The sequence below is a fragment of the Chelonia mydas genome, chromosome 2, assembly GCF_015237465.2.
Source record: "Chelonia mydas isolate rCheMyd1 chromosome 2, rCheMyd1.pri.v2, whole genome shotgun sequence".
Taxonomy (NCBI): Eukaryota; Metazoa; Chordata; order Testudines; family Cheloniidae; genus Chelonia; species Chelonia mydas.
This window is the reverse complement of record NC_057850.1, coordinates 171803628-171817890: the sequence shown is the minus strand read 5'-3', so window position 1 is coordinate 171817890 and position 14263 is coordinate 171803628. Positions and strand designations below refer to the sequence as shown.

The window sequence follows — 14263 nt, the reverse complement described above, 5'->3', positions numbered from 1 at the left end:
GTTCGGCAGTCTGTCTGCAGATCCAGGAAGGCAGCACTTAACTGGGGCAGTTTTCTTTGCAAGAATTTATTAAAAGGCTGGAAACATTTTTTGCGGTGGGGAGGGGAAGAGGAAGGGAGATTTGGGATTTCCTCCCATGCTTCTCCCTCAGCCCACAGCTCAGCATATAGGGTTAGCGTGTGAGCACCAGCCCCGCCCCTAGTTCCCCTCACTCTGGGTACGCTCCCTTCTTCCCAGCTCCTCCCAAACCCCGCCCCCGCCACGCAGAATTAGCTCCTCCCCTTTCGTTCCGAGTCCCCACTCAAGCCCCGCCCCTCCCATAGTCCCGCCCCTCCGTCCCAGCCTATTAGAGAGGCCGCGGCCTCACAGCTTCCCTTATAGTACGAAGTACTATTACCCCGCTTCCCCCGGAAGTCCCTGCCTGCGTGGCTCCGCCCCTACCCGGAAGCAGGTTCCACCCGGGCCTGGCCGGCCCCCGGAAGCAGCCCTGTGCGGCGGGTGCTGGTCGCAGCCCCTGCGCGGAGCTAGAGTCTCTCCGGAGCTGGGCGGACGCTTCCCCGCCCCCCTCAGCCCAGCGCGAAGCCGTTTCTGAGCGCGGCGGCCGGAGGAGTCGGAATCGGAATCGGGGGTGGGCGCGAGACTCGCTCAGCAGAGCCGCCGCCACAGCCGGGCAGGTGAGTCCAGGCGGAGGGGCCGGTGGCCGCCCCCCACCCCACACACACCCACACACCGGAGAGGGCTCGGTGGCCCCGGGTGACTCGCTCCGGGGCTTCACCCCGCACGGCCCCTCCCCGGAGACTCCGGCTGCGGCGCCTTAGGCGGTTCCTCCCAGTCCCAGCCCGCTTGTGTCAATGGGGCTGGGTGGGTCGGTGCCTCCCGCGGGGCGCGACCTGAAATCCCCGTCCCCTGAAGGTTAAAAGCCTCCCGGCGCCCTGCCCCTCCCGGGGTGGCTTCCCGGCCGGTCCCGCTGCGGCAGTGTCCGACGCTGGGGCTGCCCCTGCCGGGAAGGCTCATTCATTCCCGCCGGCCGTCTCTCATTTGCTGTCCGGAGCTGGGCGCTCCCTGGCCAGCCTTGGCGTGAACGTGCTGGGCCGTCCGCTGCGGGACTGGGTGGGGACCTCGTCCCAGAAACTCCTACCCTTGATCTTGTTAGTTTGGCGTGTGCGTGTACTCGGATGAAGCTGGAAATAAGTTGCCTGAAATCAGGGGTCTTTGCTGTAACGCTTTAATAGTTCGGGTTTGATTGATTCACTCGGTTTTAAAAATGGCTTTAAGCCAAGCTTGTGTTTGTAGATTAGCCACCTGGGTTACTCAAGTTTTATTGTTCTAATGTTCAAACAGCGGGCCACACCTCCGCTCGAACAATGGAGAGCGCCTATTTTATCCATGTAGGAATGCTTTTTTTTGTTCTAAGCGTACTTCGGTGTGTGTGTGTGTGTCTTCTGATAGCTAGTCTTGCCTTCAAAAACTGACCGAGATCTGTCAGAGCAACTGAATTCTAGGGTGTTGTGTTCATCATCATCTTAGGCTGCATTTAAGAGCCGTTTACTGTAAAAACTTAATAGCCAGTGGTTCTTTTGTGTGGTAGTTCATGTTGTATTAGTCTTAATCTCATTGATCTTTAACTGTAATGTCCTGCATAACTAAAACCATAGGAAGGAATACTAAGTATGTAGATTGCGTTTCCTAAATTCTTAAAACTTTACATTTCCATTTGCTTGATTAGGCTTATAATGAATCAGTCTTGTATTTATATATACCTTTGCATGTATTTGAGAACTTATTTGCATAACTTCAGCCAAAAATACTGAGTTTCTTATTCTATTTGAATCCCTTCAGAAATCCAATTCCAACAGACTTGTATTCCATGATATACTGGTCAGGGATACGTTTGTCTGTAGTGATCATGTGTGCTAAGTGTTGGAGGTTTGATTCTGAGCACTGCTTCTTTTACTATAATATTCTGGCTTGAATACAAGGATATGCATGTGTAGCGGTATCATTGAAATGTATTGGTAGGAACTGATGGTCAAAATTCATGTGTTGGGAAATTGAGTTGGAAACTACCTCAAAATTTCATGTCATATCTCAGAATTTCTTTTCATCAAGGAAAATGATTACAGCAGGTCATGCCCTCACAAGAGGGTTGGGTAATATACAGCCCTCCAACAGTCTTCTTTACACAGTACTCAACATCAGTAGAAATGTTCACATCTGGCTTTTTGTACAAGCATATCAATCTATCAGCCAAATGTGCTGTTAATATTTCTAGCTCTGTTTCCACAGCAACATTTCCATCTAAGATTTTAAATTTGGGCTGTGTGGGGTTAATCAAGGTTGAAATGCAAAGGGGTTTTATCCAGAACAGTGAATTGTTTAATTTCAGGAGGAAGATGGTAGTTGAAAGGAATGCAGATGCTAGTTTGTTTCACAAGGGCTATCATTAGACTGGTAGTTAAAAGAAAGGTAGATTTCTCTCCCCTTCCCCATTTCATTCACTGAACAGGAGGCACGTCAACAAATTTATATAAAACTTCTGCAAAAGTCTTAGTAGTTGGAATATAATGAGGAAATATTGAGTGACTCCTGAGGATTTCCTTCTGGAAGTTTAATGTAGACTTTCCTTTATATTTCCCTCTTGTGACCCTATGTGTTAAAGGTAACAGTTTCCACCATTTGGATTACTTTAGAAATGTGTCTTATCAGTGTTGGGGCTTCTGTTTTCTGTCCCCCATTTTTATAGGGACAAAAAAATAATGACTTCCCCCACTCCTAAAAAATAAAACACCTGGCAAACCTAGCCAGTGGTAGAGTGAAATAACTGGATTATGGAAGACAGAATAGTGAATTATTCTTTCTATTGTGGACTCATTTGAGCTTGCTTTCAGTCAGCTTGGGTTCTGCCTAATTGAGGGGAAGGATGCAGTTTCATGGTGCACTAATATACATCTTAAGAATTAGACATACTTCAACAATGTCCACAAATAACGGATTAGAATGCCCTAGTTAACTATCTAATAAAAGAACCAATGTTGTTGCGTTGCTTTTTCCTTCACAACAGATTGTTTATCCTCCACATGTCCAGTTTCACCAATTGAAGCAGCATTGGGGAGAGAATGATAGAAACCACAAACACATCTGGCCATCTCATATGGTGTCACCATGCATAAACTCTGTGGGAACAAGAGGAAAGACCTCTTCATGGGAACATATTTACAAATAGACCCCTCACAAAATGGGGAGAGGGGAGAAAGTAATGCTGGATAAAATCTATTAAGGAAAGGCAAGATAGGAGCAATTGGGTGTTAGAAGAGATTGGAGATGGCTACAGCCCAAATCTTGCTTAAGTATTTGTTCACTGCCATAAGAACAGTTTGTTTTTTTAATCCCTCCTTCGTTTTCTGCTAGGTGTATTGCACTCCAACATCCCTGAATATATTCTTTAAAACATGAAAATGCCCCCTCAACTGACTAAAATAACTTACAAGACATGGGGAGCATTACATTTTCATGTATGCGATTGTCTTTAAACATGTTACATTTTATATCTAACATGTGAGAAATTACTGCTGGTGCAAAGGGCTGTTAGAAACTGAGGCATGGCAAACTAATAAATTGAGGATTAGCATGTTATGCTGTCATATGTGCTAAAAGTTGCTTTGAGGACCTTTTTGGAAACTGGCAGCATTCTTTCTCAGCAACCTCAGAATTCTAATGGAGAGGAAGTGATAGGCACAAAAATATGTAGGTTTCAATGACAATATAGTAACAAGAACAAAGTAAACTTGTATAACGTGGCAGATTTTCTAAATGTAAATTGATAGCTTCCCCAAAACATTTCATACCTTCTGAATTATTCTAGCAAAGAAAATAGCTATTTCATCATTACTCTGGCTCTTGGGGGCTTGGTGAAAATCTACTCTTGGCAAGTAGGAAAGTCTCATAAGCAAGTGCTATTGGCTGCAGTCTAAATTTTCATTTAAATGTTCAGCCCGGGGAGCATAGTCTCTCTGGGTCTGCAGACAGCTGGCTCTTATGCCTTTTACCAATGGTTCTGAGGTTCCACAAGCCACAGAAGTGAACTGACCAGAGACACATTTGTTTTCAGTTTCTCAAATCTCTGTGGCAGCAGTGAAACTGACAACAATCAAGTCAGTTTTGTACTGCGGAGTCTTGCAAAAGCTCAGAGTAACAGCAGAAGCAGGTGTTGTGAAGGAAAATCTCAAAAATGAAGTTTGGTGGGAGGGGAAGGGTGGAATGTAAGAAATCATCACCCTTTTGCGGCATAAGATGTAGTAAAGAGGGTTGGTTGCATAGCACTCTGCAAACATTATTTGACTTCCAGTGTTTTTGATCCAACTATTTTATAGTTAACAAAAACACTCTTTATCCAGGTTTTAGAGTGGTAGCTGTTAGTCTGTATCAGCCAAAAAAAAACACAACCCCCACTTCATCAGATGCATGCAGTGGAAAATACAATAGGAAGTTCTCAATTCTCCAACGAAACAACTTCAAAAACAGACTCCAATGAGAAACTGCAGAATTGGAATTAATCTGAAAACTGGACACCATTAAATTAGGCTTGAATAAAGAGTGGGAGTGGATGGGTCATTACACAAAGTAAAAACTATTTCCCCATGCTAATTTTTTCCCTACTGTTACTCACACCTTCTTGTCAACTGTTTGAAATGGGCCATCGTGATCATCACTACAAAAGATTTTTTTCTCCTGCTGATAATAGCCCACCTTGATGGATTGTCTGTGTGTGTGTATATCTATATCTTCCTACTGTATTTTCTACTGCATGCATCCGATGAAGTGGATTTTAGTCCACGAAAGCTTATGCCCAAATAAATGTTAGTCTGTAAGGTGCCACAAGTATTCCTTGTTTTTTACTTTTTCCGATATATATTGGATTAATACCAGTGGAATTCACAGAAGATATCTTTCTCCCTGAACAGTCCTAGAAATCAGGTTTCTATTTATCTTTTAAATAAAACTTGTGACAGTTATGGTATTATGAAGGTTGCTGGTAGTGGCCTTATAGGCGCGGTTGCAAATGGAGGGTGTAAAATGGCACATAGGGTTTAAAATGGAGTATAAATACTATTAACAAGATAATCTGTTTTATTCTAAATTGCACTGATGTAGTAGTAACTTGACTGGCAGGTCTACCTATGCTTGGGAGGCTTTGCTAGTATAGCTATACCAGGGTCCTATACTGACAAAGTGCTTATAGTTGCAAATGCAGATTATACCCCAAAAGCTGTGCCTCTGCCAATATATTTCATCCTCCAAGAAATGCTGTACTGAGAAACAGTCTTGCTGGTATAACTTGGTTTACACTAGGGCACTTTGCTGGCACAACTGTCTGTTGCAAATCACACTTCAGACTGACAAAGCTATGCTAGTAGAAATTTCTAGTGGCCTGAGGTACTATACAAACCAAGGCTGGCAGAATCTGGCCCTTAATCACTTTGCCTGTCATTTGTTACTCAAGGCTATCAAAATGAGAGCACATTGGAGGTCAGATTTAATAATTTTATTAAGATGTTAAAATAAAAAGAAAACGGTACAAAGTTTAAGCATAGAAGTTTCTGGTTGTCAGGGAATAAGGTACAGATTATCAAGAGATGCAAAATTCAGTTTAGGATCGGGTGGTGAAAGGAATACATAATCTGCAATATCCCCGATTGGGGGTAAAAGGTTAACGGGTCAAAGTACAGACATTGAGATATGGGGGTATGTTCATATAATGGCTGTGTTCAGGTGTGGAGTATGAGTGGATACAATGATGAGCATGAGGATGGAATTGCCCTCGTTTGAGATTTAATTTTCAGTGAGTTTATGGTTCCAGTTGATGATGGTCCAATGGAAAAAGTATCTCAGTCCCTCTCTCATAGTTGATGCACAATGTCGTTCCGGCTCACCTCCTGGTACTGTCGGTGGCTGGTGATGTGTTCGATGTAGATGTCCCCGGACCATCAGGTGGTGTCCGAGATCATGAGGCGCTGCATGAGCCGTGCGTAGCGTTGACTGATCCCACAGGTCCGCAGCACATGCTCGTTGCAGGGGTCCCAAGCGCCCAGGGCTCCGACGATCAGGGCATCCATCTGTACCTCATAGCCCTTCGCTTTCAGGGTGTCGGCCAGGGGGCGTATTTTTCCAGCTTACGAGCTCGGGCTTCACGGAAGGCGGGGATCCTGTTCCCAATGGAGACTGTGACGTTGACGAGGATGATCTTTTTCTGGGCCTCGTCGGTGACTGCCACGTCAGGTCGCAACTGGCTGTCAGTACCGGGGATGGCACAGTTCAGGGTGACCACCCCAAGGCACAGTGTAATGGCTTTCACCAGGCGATTCTGGATGGCATTGTGGTGCAGCTACACAGAACGTGGGGCAGGGCCTTGTTGGAGTAGCCGCACTTCCTGCAATGCTTGTCTCGGTTTCCGTGGCGGACAGCTCTGTTGAGCGGGATGCAGTTGAGCTGGGCACGGTGGATGAACCGCCAGTCGGCGAAACGGGTGAAGCCATCCCCAGCGAGGAAGTGGTTGCTGGCGTCCCACTTGCTGGTCAGTTCCAAGGCTTTACCCTGGTCCGGTTTACACTTCAGGGTTTCCATGTACAGTGAGTGGATGGCTGCCTTCAGGGTCCTCTCCAGCATGCCCCTGGTGCTCGGGGTGACAGTGGTGATGTTGTTGGACCTGATGTGCGGCACCAGGACTCCCAGCTCCTGGCGCTCCTCGCATTGCTCCCAGCGGCAGCCGATGCGCTTCCCCAGGCGATGCGTGGCATTGCGAGTGCGGGACCACAGTGAAGCAATGTCGCATCTTTCCCGTCCAAATTCTCCATCCAGGGAACCACTCAGGAAGGTGGCGATGTCTTGGTTGGAGGGCTCTGCCAATCTGCTTCCTTGTCACGTCATGGAGGGCGTTTGCGGCGATGTTCCTTACCATGGCATCGGGTCACGTCAGCAGGTGGAAGGCGTGGGTGATCACCGCACTGTCACACAGGTCGCCCATGCGGGGGATGTTGGCACTGCCATGCCTATGGGCGATGTAGACCAACGCTTTGCTGGCTCTCTGGGGAAGGAACAGCCACTTCACCAGCTGCCGGACAATCTTGTCTGCCTTGTTGAGGGGTACCTTTGCCACAGCAGATCCCCTTAGGACGAACGAGATGCAGGGGATCAGGAAGGCGTTCAGGGCATTATCTTCTGCCACGGTGCCAGCAAGGAGGCGTCTATTTTGGCGGCGTCCTGCAAGATCTCCTGGATGGTGTCCTCTGGTGTCTGCCGGACACGGAAACCCGTTGGCATGCCAAGGTGCTGGTATGCCTGCCCCTCTGCCGGGGGATGACTGGCTCGCCCTGGATCTGGAACCCTGTTGTCTGCACAGCGTCTTTTGCTGCCGTCGATGTGGAGAGTTGCGCACTTCTTTGCATTGAAGCGGAGCCCCACCCAGTTGGCAGCTCGACTGGTGGCATCGAGAATATGTTGGAGGCTCTCTGGGTCATCCGCAGCCAGGACATTCACCCTCTCACTGTGGAGGTTGAATTGGAGATTGCTCACAGCAACGGCTCCATGGCGAGGTTAAAGATGGGGCTGGGGGGACAGCCCTGCTTAACTCCTCTCCGGATTGGGATCTCGGCAGTCTCCCCTTCGACCGAGCAAATGGTGGTGCTGCATCCCTCGTACACTTCTCAGATCACATGAAGAAAGTTCTCTGGCATCCCAAACTCCTGGAGCGTGGCAAAGATGTGGTGGTGGGGCATGGCCCCAAAGCCGTTAGCTGGGTCGACCCAGCTATTGCGCGCACTGCCTCTGCTCCCTTCTGGCCGTTTTGATGGTGGTTTGGAGTACAAAGTTGTGTTCATAGCAGCCCTCGCAGGACATGAAGCCTTTCTGGATGGAGCTGATGGCTCCCCTACTCACCAACCACTCTGTGATCCTTGACGCCAGGCAGCTGGCATAGAGCTTGTACATCATGGAGCAGAGGGAGATGGGCCTCTAGTTGCTGGGGTCATCCCGCTCTCCCTTCTTGTACGCCAGTACCGTCATGGCCTTCTTCCAGGAGCTGGGAGTGCAGCAGAATCGCTTGCACTGGTTGAAGAGCGTGGCGAGGACCAGGCAGCTGGGATCTTGCTTTTTCAGCATCCCCCACAGCCTCCCGTATTTCCCAGGAGCTGTTTTTGTTTTTGAGTCTGGCCATTACTTCCTTGGGTGTATAGTCAGTTTCCAGGACACCTGCTTCATCGATGCAGGGCAGGGGGCGGAGGCCCTTTGGGCGCTGCGTGTCACTCCGGGCTATGCAGTCGAATACATCCTTGAAGAAGCTGCAGAGATGTTCAGATGGGATCATGCAGTAGGGTGAGGGCCCATCTAGGATCTCCCTCATGGCCTTGGAGCGGTTCGCCCAATACAGCTTTTGGATCCTTAAAGCCGCTGCTGGATCGTAGCGGCGGCTTGCGTCTCTAATTCTGGCTCCCCTGGTACTAAACAAATCAAGCAGTGAGAATTATCTTGGCATGAAAATTATTAAAGGACACTTGTTCTAGCAAGTTGTTAGTATTACCAGAATTTTCCATTGTTAACATACCACTTAAATAATACATCACCTGAATCTTTAAAGCTTTGCTTCAAAAACTTTAAGCACAAAAACAACTCTTTAAACCCACAAAATTCCCTCTTTATGGCTGGCTTCTGTGAGATCAAGTTTCGTAACCTGCAAACTGATCGGGACAGCGATTCTTACTATGTAATTGCACAGACTTCGGCTTAGTGGGGCCCTGATGGTGACTGGAATCTGAATACTACTGCAGTTCAAATCTTGACTTTTAATCAAGAGTGTAAACATGAAGTCAATAAGCTAACCCATGATCATAGAACAGATGAGCAAACTCTGTTCTTAAAGGTTGGAATCACAAGTCTAAGTACACTATAAAATAAAAACTGGTGTAAGCATATGACTCTGCTTGTTTATAGCTTGTGCTGCTCTTAGGTCTAAAGCTGATGTAAACCCTTGCTTTTAGTCTTATTAAACAGTTTTTTCATGATAGAATATTGTATGCAGTACAGTTCATAGGAGTGCCTCCTACTTAATTGCTAGCACCTCTTACGTTGGTACCTTGGATATTTGTGTAAGTCTATCCATGTACTAATCAAGCATAACTCAGCCTACTTTGAAGGATCTGAGCTCACTGTCAAAGATGGTATAGAAGCAAGATACATTTGCTATAGACGGTAGCAAATAGAGACTGACGTTGCACTCCATGTGTGTTATGGAAATATGCTTATGCGTGTAAATACAATGTAACTGGAATGTTTTATGCAAAAGGTCTCTTGTAAGGTTATATATATTCCTCCTATTTGTACGTATCATTCTTGTATCTGAAGCTAGAAATATAAAGTATAACCTGGGGTCCTATTGTAATTATGCAAAATGTAAGGCATTGATGGTGGTTTAAAATCTTGATGGCTCCCATTGACTAGGACAATTGGTTGTAAATTGGCTCTGTTTACTTGCAAGCCTTCCTGTGTTTGTGTAAGCCAGCCCAGGAAGAATGGAGGCTGGGGGTCATGTGACATGTGATCATGTCACATGAAGCTGAAATCCATCTTAAATCTCATACTTTTCCATTTAGAAGGAGGGGTGGGGACCCAGAGAGACAAGATTCCCGCCTTGGGCCAAAGCTATAAAAGGGTGTAGAACAGAACAAAGGTGGCTCTCAGTCATGAGAGAACCTCTAGATACCACCTGAACTGGAACTAAACCAAGGACTGTACCAGGGGAAATGATTGGATCCAGACTAGGAAGGCGTCTAGTCTGTGAAAGCTTATTGGACCATCTCTGAGGGTGAGATGTACCTGTAAACAGTTCCTTAACGTATTAAGCTTAGACTTGTTTGTGTTTTTGTTTTGCTTGGTAATTTTGTTCTGTCTGTTATGACTTGAAGCCACTTAAATTGTACTTTTTCTTAATAAAATCACTTGTTTATTGAACCCAGAGTAAGTGATTGGTACCTGGGGAAGCAAACAGCTGTGCATATCTCTCTATCAGTGTTATGGAGGGCGGACAACTTGAGTTTACCCTGTATAAGCTTTATACAATGTAAAACCGATTTATTTGGGGTTTGGATCCCATTGGGAGCTGGATGTTGGAGATAACCAAAAACTGCTCAGCAGGTCACTTACAGTCTGCAGCTTTGGGGGCGTGGACCAGGCCTGGGACTGTGTTGTAGCAGGCTAGCATGTCTGGCTCAACAAGACAAGGTTCTGGAGTCCCAAGCTGGCAGAGAAAATGGGCTCAGACGTAATTTCAGCATGTCAAGTGACAGTCCCAAGGGGGTTTCTGTGACTGAACCTGTCACAGACTCGGAAGAAAACTGAAGTGGAGAATGTAAGGCACCTACATGCACTTCTGAAGAGGACTGAGCTCTATGATAAAGTAGGATTTAGAGTTTCTGAAGAACAGTCATGTTGGGTCAAATGGTTTCTTCCTGTTGAAGAAATTTGCCCTCTAAAAGGGGTCATGTTAGTGAGGGCTAGAAAGAGACTATTTTCCTAATGAATATTGTGCAGCGCAAGAACAAGAGGAAATGTCATTATCATATTCAATAAATCAATATTTTACATCTAAATGCTGTGGGGACTTCCGCCTTAGAGTGCTATTTCTTTCTTGATTGTCCTTTTCCTGTTAAATACTAAAACTCCAGTGTATATAAATATAAATGGGTGGGGATAAGGAAGTTGTACCAGTGTGGATTTTCCTTCCTCTTCTGTTGGCTTGTCTCAGTACTCATTTGTTTTATATTCACTACAGCATAACAGTGGAATAGCTGAATAGACTTGTCTGAAAAAGACTAGGTTTTAAAAAGCATCTTAAACTTATTCCAAAACTATTAAACTAGAGGCTTATTCCTATCCTCTTTACTCAAAACACAGTCAGCTGATGTTACAACACAAATATAGCAAGGTAAGATGCTAGTAACTCTGTGGAAAACAAGTTTTAAAATTCAGTTCTGTTTTTGTTTTTTTCCTAGCAACTTCAGCTTTTATCTTGTAATAGCATCTGCCCAGGTAGGTGCTGTCATTGCATTATCTGGGCCTAAGTTTCTAAATTAACTTCATGTTTTGATGGGCAATCTTATTTGGAAACTTGCTGCTAAGTAACCCAGTTTTCATCTTAATGCTAAATGTTAATGTTTAACTATGACAACAGTTTGAATCTGTCCTAGGACCAACACTATCAGTACTCTTCATCCTTACGATAACCAAGGAAAGGGAAAAAACATGTAACTGTTGGGAGATTTTGTAATGTCAAATTGGTTTCTTCCTCGACATGTAAACTTGTATCTGGTTGGTTAAATGCCTTGTAGTACTTGTCTTTTAAATTAAAACCAAAACTTTTAGCATGCACAACTACAGAAAAATGTAAATCTCATGACCCTTGAATTAGATGAGAACTACACACATGACAGCATAGTATGGTAACTCGAACAATGAAACTGAGTGAGTGAACTGATTCTTTCCAGGCGTCAAATAAGACTAAACTGTCTTCAGAAAGGGAAGAGACTAAAATTTTTTCCTGATGTTAGTCTAGTCACATGGAAAATTAAGATAATTTGCCCAAGCATGTAAGAACCTTGTAAATACATATGAAGCTTCTGGGATCTACAGCTGCTGAAAATGTGCTTTAAAACTTTCTCCTCCACTAACAACTCTAGAACTGAATCTAACCAAAGATGACAACTAAGACACTCAAACTCAGACAAGCTCTGACATTTTAAAGGTTTGGGGTTTTTTTTTTTCAACTAAGCTACAAGTGCAAGTTAAATGTTGATTGCAAGAAGTGGCTGGAAAATTGACTTAGTTTTTGTCCATCAACTTCCTGTTTGAGGAAATTGATAGCTTTAGCCAAATATCAGAGTTGCGTGTCAGACATGTAAAACCTAGCATTCTTTTGTCTTACTGGAAGTTAATGGAGTGCATTGCCAAGTAGAGAAGTGTCAGGACCCTGTCTCACTCTGTCCTGCTAGCAAAAGGAGGCAACACACATGGGAGGAACTTGATTCAATTATAGACTACGAACTGTAAAAAGGTTTGGTTTTAACTATGGAGTTCTTGAGTGCTTGCACAACCACTGCTTCATCGTGACAGGTTGTAATGATGCTGGTTATGGTGGGACCCAACTGAGCGTGCCAATTCAGGACAAATTGCTTAAAGCAGGGCAGTCACAGCCCAAGGCTGGGGTTTCTATGCACACCAAGGCAAACCAAACTAGCCCAGCCAAACAGAAGACTTTGGTTTTACCCCACTGGCTAAGCACAAGTCACACAAGCAATTCCCTTAGACACTCCAGTTTTCCAGTATCACCACCAGTGCCACTCGTTATGAGGACAAATGGTTATGAAAACCAATACCCCAGTAAAAAGGAAAGGGTTCTCTCGATCCCAAAGGACCAAGCCCCAGACCCAGGTCAATATACAAATCACTCTGTTGCCAGTCCTCTAGAATTTAAAATCTAAAGGTTTATTCATAAAAGGAAAAAGATATATAGATGAGAGCGAGAATCAGTTAAATGGAATCAATTACATACAGTAATGGTAAAGTTCTTGGTTCAGGCTTGTAGCAGTGACAGAATAAACTACAGGTTCAAATCAAGTCTCTCTGGAGTATGTCCACAGCTGGGATGGTCATCAGTCCTTTGTTCAATGCTTCAGTGTAGCAAAGTTCCTCCAGAGGTAAGAAGCAGGATTGAAGACAAGATGGAGGAGCTGCAGCAGCTTTTTATATTCTCTTGCCATGTGGTCTCTTTGTTCCAAAGACAAGCTGTCCACCACATAGCATGGAAAAACCTCAGAGTTCTGTCCATAGGCATATCCCTGCATACCTTGCTGAGTCACAAGGCGTGTCTGCCGTCTCTCAGTGGGTCAGTTGTATAGCTGATGGTCCTTAATGGGCCACCAAGCAGGCTAGGCAGAGCTGACACCAACTTGTCTGGGGTGTCACCCAGAAGCATAGCGTAAGCTTGAAATACAGACAGTATAGAGCCAATATTCATAACTTCAACTACAAAAATGATACACACACACATGGATGGCATAATCATAATCAGCAAACCATAACCTTGTCTTAGACACCTCATTTGACCCCCTTATGTAAGATCTGGTGCCACTACAGGACCTTGGTTGCAACGATGATCTAGACAGTCCCAGATTATGACAATAACGTCACACAGGTGCCTTAAATATTTATAGTAAATGGAACGTTACCTAGTGGATAGACTTATAAATTATCACAAAGAGCATTGAACCTGGGCGTTAATGAGGTACTTACATATGTCAGTTAAGGGAGCATGTTGAAGTACATACTTTGCATGACCTTATTTAGTCTTCTCTTCAGGAATCCGTATTTTGCAAATTCATTTTCTACATCCAGAAATGCATGTAAGGGCAGGAATCAAATAGACACTTGACCATTACCCATGTAAATAAGCCTATGAAAAGTTGTGTGTGTGGCTTTTCGTCAGGATCACTTTTCAAAGTGAGTGACATGCCTGAAGGTAAAACTGTCCCATCGGTGTAGATTAGTTTGAGCGTAAACATGATTGCTTCTTGATCTCATCTGTCTGTGGCTGTACAGTAGCAATACATGTACTGGTACCTAAGTTGGCTGATCCTTAGTGTTGTGTGTCTGTCCTGTGGAGGATCCTGTTTGCCTTGTTGCCTCTAAGTATTTGTAGTAAAAGTAGTAGATCACTTTAATATACTGTCTTAATATGCTTCAGAAACAGACCAAAAGTTTCTTTGTGGAGCGACACAGCACCTAATTTCTGACAGAGTATATAAAAGTAAAGCTACTCATTTATGCTTTTCTCTGGTCCAAAACTAGGACAAGTTGATAGGTCTTGCATTCAAAACCTGGGGTTGGGGGAGGATACCTTAACAAAAGCACTCAGTTTTTGGAGCTAGCTGTGAGCTCAGGAGCATATCGTGCACAGTTGGCTTCAGTTTGGTGAAGGGAGTTTGAGTGGGAGTTCTGTTGGAGAAGGCATTTGTAGAGGCTGGTAGGGGCAGTGGACTGGGAGAGAAGCTGAGCCCTGATTAGGGGGCAGGGCTTCTCTGATTAGGGGTCCTATAAAGTACGTCAGCCAGTCAGCAGCAGCAGCAGCACCTGCAACTGCACAGGAGTCAGCAAACAGAGCTATAAACAGGGGAGTTCGCAAGGGGAGTTTGGGGGAAGACTAGGAGAACCAGGCAGAGGA

At 45.1% G+C, this 14263-nt stretch overlaps 1 protein-coding gene and 1 long non-coding RNA gene across 3 annotated transcripts in view; one reads left to right on the top strand and one right to left on the bottom strand.

Annotated features, from left to right (window-relative positions):
• The first annotated feature begins 404 nt into the window (after positions 1-404).
• Positions 405-14263, top strand: part of RALA (RAS like proto-oncogene A) — a 52618-nt gene continuing 38759 nt past the window's right edge. Inside the window, exon 1 of one of the 2 annotated variants that reach the window (XM_043540560.1) lies at positions 405-674. The gene's annotated coding sequence lies outside the window, so the exon portion shown is untranslated. The remainder of the gene's footprint in view (positions 675-14263) is intronic. The other variant, XM_037890021.2, reaches the window with a different exon arrangement.
• The window catches only part of LOC119565354, an 82014-nt gene continuing 73278 nt past the window's right edge, over positions 5528-14263 (bottom strand). The window contains exon 4 of the long non-coding RNA XR_006288848.1: positions 5528-8492. This is a non-coding gene — a long non-coding RNA (uncharacterized LOC119565354). The remainder of the gene's footprint in view (positions 8493-14263) is intronic.